The sequence below is a fragment of the Topomyia yanbarensis genome, chromosome 2 (assembly GCF_030247195.1).
Source record: "Topomyia yanbarensis strain Yona2022 chromosome 2, ASM3024719v1, whole genome shotgun sequence".
NCBI lineage: Eukaryota > Metazoa > Arthropoda > Insecta > Diptera > Culicidae > Topomyia > Topomyia yanbarensis.
Genome location: NC_080671.1, coordinates 458611093 through 458616612, shown reverse-complemented (window position 1 = coordinate 458616612; position 5520 = coordinate 458611093).

Sequence of the window (5520 nt, the reverse complement as noted above, 5' to 3'; positions counted from 1 at the left end):
TAGCCATCTGGAGGGATACGGTGTAACAAATAAAGCTTTATTGTCCAAAATTACGTTCATGGCAATCGTTTTCATTATAATCAGTCCAGTTTTTTTATTATAGAGATTCAATTAACGTTAGTTTTTAAGAAAAATGTTAAGTGGGACTGTTATGCCGAGAAATCGAGCGGAAACCGGAAAGTTCTACGCATATCAGTCCCATAACGATCTTTGTAAATGATGCTCATAACTCATTTTTTTACAAAAGTGTATGTCGTGAGTTTTTCTGTTACTCGGGAGATTTGTTGCTTTATCAAAATTGGACATAGGGTAAAGTACCTATTTTTACACTATTTAGAAGGGTACCTCACAAGATCATTAATTACTCTGTCTACACTCGATGGAGTGCATTAATTTGGCATTCACAACCTTGCTTCGTTCTTAAGAACCAATCTAATAACACAAATGGCCTAAAAACGATGAAATGCTAGTGTTTGATCGCAACTAAAGTTCCAATCGAGTGCTCCAATTGTCGCCTTACCATTTGATCCAATTTTTTGAACAAAGATAGCAAACGCTGCACTAACCAACGGCTTCAAATGGGTAGCGTGATAATAGAAACATTGCGAAAATAGGTTCATTATCCTCAATGCGTTCGCCATGTTATGCAAGCGACGATAATTATGAAGAGCTTTACAGGATTGTTCTCACTGCTGTGATTAATATTGCCACTGCCATTTTTAATGATCCTGTATTTTTCCATCAATTTTTTCAGTACCCGACATCTAGCGTAATGTACTTCTTAACTAAACGCTACGTAATTATTTTTTTATTGCGCACTTTTTTGGGATTTTTGTTAGTGGGACAATTATGCGTAGAATATCAACAATGGGACAAACAGACTTGGTATTTTTTCACGAAGTCTTCGAACAAACTTTATGATTTGGATGTGTTTTCTGAAAATATACATCAAAAAGGACTGTTTGGTTAAAAAAAGTGAAAATGACCAAAAAGCAACATGGGACAATTATGCGTAGAACGGCAGCTCTCCGGTGTTCACATACCACGTTCGTTGGCTGAATTTTTGTTGGCACCGAAACGAAACGGAATGTGGCAGATAATGTTTGATCATGCATCTCAGACAAAACCGAGTACAGGTAATCTTCGATACAACGTACCCTCGATACAACGTACCCTCGATATAGCGTCATTCGATATAACGTACATTTTTCCTCGATATAACGTACATATTTTTTAATTTATTTTTCAGGTCCAAATTTATCTTGAATTACGCATGTATTCCATATTTTAAGAATTCAGTATGTTATACAAAATCTTAAAACGTACTAATTGGGCTTCTAATAAGCATGTTAGGAATTGGCTACTTCATTGAAGGTTACGAGACCGTTTGTTTTTTCAATTTCATTTGCGTATGATCGTGATTTATTAAAACCAACCATTTATCTCAATAAATAACCCAATAACAGTAGGGGAGCCCGAGGCTAGTTGGCGGTTGGGGTAAGTTGGCGGTTGGGGTAAGTTGGCGGAATCCCTTTTTCTCCGTTTCTATTAGACATATAGCACTGTCTCTCGTTATGTACCTCAAGTTATGCGAGACCCATTATCCAATTTGTTTTGGTTGCAAAACATTTTGTATTGTGGAAGTTCTGGGCGATATTGTGTTTTCGAGCATACCTAGTAAATTTCCTAAATTTTAAACACTGTATTATTTAGGGTGATGGCGGTGCTGCTCGCGGGGCAAGTTTGCGGTTCTATTTACGATGCAAAAATTTTTATTTCTGGAATTCACTCCAAAGTAAGAAAATCTTTTTCTTGTGTATCTTGTCAATGCAGGAAACATTTACTTCGGCTAGTCACCTGAAGAATTTCGAAAAATTGCTATTGCTTGCTATAAAAATTTGCTACGGAGTACGCGTCAATGTCAATATTCCGGGATATTGAGACTGAAATATAATAGCAAATGTCGATTAATATACAGTTTTCTTGAAAAGACATTCAGCATGTTCCAAAAGGACCCATGAAGTATTTGATTCTTCATTTGATTGCTTATTTTATGGTGTATCTATACATATCGCCAACTTACCCCGGGGCCGGGGTAAGTTGGCGGTTTTTCCACGTAACATATTTTTGTCTCTAAAAATGGAGACAATGCATCAAACATTTTAAATAAAATTCAGAGATGTTGCCAACAGTCTGCCCTTCCATGCCACGTGTTCTATTTTGCAAAATCTAGGTACATCAAAGCGGTAAAAAATGAAAAGTGAAAACACATCCAACTAGCCCCGGTCTCCTCTAAGTTCTAACTGAAAACTAAAATTGATAATATTTGTGTGACCATTGTTGATTGGTTTCGGGGCTGCGGAATCCGATTCTCTGGGCCGAATGACAACGTTTAAATTCCACGGCATGCTATGCCACAAAAAGAATCAGAGGTCATTTTTGTAGTTACACGGACAACTGTGCACGCTTCACGACCGGTTTGGGGTATTTAGGAAATCGATAAGCAGACTGAAATATATCTTCAGAAATTTTTGAATCGTGGATACAAGTGGATCTTTATACTCTATTCTTATGATTAAAGTTCATAAATTGCTTTTATTGTATGAGGCGCAGGCGGTGGGAACATTAAAATCACTTTACAAGCCCAGACAAAATAATAATTAATGATTTAATAATTAGGAAAGGAGTCAGAATAGAGAATATTTTCGGAGGTAGAGATAGCGTAGTTGGTAACACGATTGCCTTGTACGCAGCTCACCTAGGTTCAATTCCCATCCCCGCACATAGTGTTAGAGATTTTTCTAAAGAGATTTCTCCAACCCAACAAAGAGGCCAATGACCCGAAGGTTAAAACCTCGAAAATCTAAATAAAAAAGAATATTTTCAATAAATTTAATTCATATAAGCAAAAAAATGATTATGGCATCTTTTTTATGGATCTACTATAATTTTCTTATTAGAAAAGTTGTTTCGCACTGCTAGGTAGGTAAGATTTTCAAAATTAGTTACGCGTTATCAAAATTCTACAAAATAAAGTACCACGAACAACAATTCTTTGAACATTTTGCATGCTTCGATATAACGTACAATTCGATATAACGTACAATTTTTAAACCGAGATGTACGTTATATCGAAGTTTACCTGTACGCTGTTTCTTATGGTGTTGAAAACCCATGAATAATGTAACATCATTCCATCGAAGAAACCCATGAATAATGTAACATCATTCCATTGCTATATACCTTTTTTGTACCACGGGCCCCTTAGAAATCACCCTGGGTTGCTGCGGACCCCCACGGATAAACATTGAGTTTGTATGCTGTCAATATGTTATTTTGTTTGTTAGGAAACAAGACTTGAAATTTCAATATGCTCTCGTAAAATATATTTTTCTTATCAGAGTCCCAGCATCGACTTCACGACCCCCTAGGGGTCAGCGGACCCCAGATTGAGAATCACTGCTATATATCTCCTCCTCCTCAACACCTAGGGTTTTAACGATGAGTCCTGGTATTGGGACTCTTTAAACTTGTAGTGTCGGGGATTTTATGAATTGGAACGCTTTGTGGTACCCCTTGATCAAGTCCAATTAAGCTCGGGTTTCGCGTGGGGACTTAGGGTGCTCTAGCTTTTGCGGTGTGTCCATTTATAAAATTCTGGATGGCCTTTTTTTATTAACGTCCTACTGTACAATCCGCGATATTTACTCCCGCGATCTGTTGCCACCTACGAATTTCTAAACGCGGTCTCAACTCCCAACCACAAGTATTCGACACCCTAAGTTCAACGCGAGGACAGCACTGAATATAAATCAGCCTGTAATTCATAGCAAAATATTCCACGTATCGAACTGACCAGTCGAAATTGGGAAGGCTTGATTTGCGTTCTTTTATCACTGTTAAAGACAACACTACAGGGCAATCCGAATTAAAACCCTATGATGTAAGCTGCAACGTGCAAGGAAATGAGATGTCAGTTCGGTTGATAGATGACAGCAAACGTCATTGAGAGGGAGAAGAATTAGTGAAATCATTAGGTCTGTTCCAGTACCAGGAGAAACTGGAAGTACTCCGGAGAAAATCGTTCCTGTACTCTCTTCTTCTCTTTTTTCTTCTGATAGCAAACCGGAGTAAAAAGGAGCAAAGATTTTTTGCTCCTGTTTACTCCGGAGTGACTTCCGTGTACTGGAACAAACCTATTATATTGTCACGTTAGGAAGTCGAGGTGGTATAAAGCGAAATTGTAAGTTTGAAGTTGTAGGTTTGGGTAGTTGATTATCAATATCATTTACTACATTATGTTCTCTCTTTTCTTTTATTAAACATATGCTACGTAATCTACATAAAATAGGACACTTAATCTACTTAAACTAAGGCAACGTAAGAGTTGAGGTTAAGGTGGTGATCTCGAATTACATGTGGCACACGTTACGAGCAAGAGAAGATACGGTCATTTGCGGAAAATTGGGAAAAAGCTATCTAAAAGAGGAAAGCGAGAAGAAACTTATTGAACTAAATTAATGGGAATAACATCTTTCAGCTTTGATCCGACTGTAAAGGACGATTTCAAAGAAGTTTCTTTGTTAAAATTCCGGACAATCACGATGCGATTAGACAAACAACAAATTCTCTTTCCAAACACCCTCTCCGAAGCCACCTGTAGTGAGGTTGGCGTTTTTCCATGTCGATGGGCTGTGGCGGTGAACAACATGAAACACGCGCTCAGCTTTCTTGCAAAAAACATCGCTGATGATTGTAGTCTTCTGCAAACGGCTAGGAGTCTTCACACCACCTTTGCAGACACTCCTTTCCCAGAAAGCGCCGAACTGCACAGAGTCCGGATTTGGTCTAATCGCGGGTCAAATTACCTGGGGGGATATGAATATTTTGTGCGAGGGGGGGGGGGGGGAATATGAATATTTTGGGCGAGGGAGGGGGGAATATGAATATTTTTTGTAGATATATACAATATATGGGTCATTCCACGTGAAGTGATCAAAAAAAGATGCAAACTTGAAATCTATCTTCACGGATTTGAACCAAATTTAAAGGAATTGTTCATCTTGGGCCAATATATAAAAACCCAAATTTTTGTGTCAATTGAACCACCCCTCGGGTCATGGGAGCACCCCCCGTTTTGACAAATTGCCAAAACTCTTGATTTTCTTTTGATCATATCTCCGGTTCTATTTACTCTAGAATCAAACCGCAAGTTGGCTTTTGAAGAAAATTGTTCAAGAAGTCTAGAAAAAATATTATGTTTTGCCGGCAGTGCTGCCAACTATGCAATTTTTTCAGTTAAATATTAAAAGTTAATTTTTCTCTCAATACATATATTTTAATTTTGAAAATTTTAATGCCATCGCGTTCCTCAGACATTTTTACATAAAAAACACTTATCATCCCAATATAATATGAGCGCATCCTGAGATATACCGTTTTGAAGGGAAAAACTCCCACTTTCTCATATAAAAATCCATTTTTATTGGCCAAAATTAAGAAAATCTTCAAACGATCATA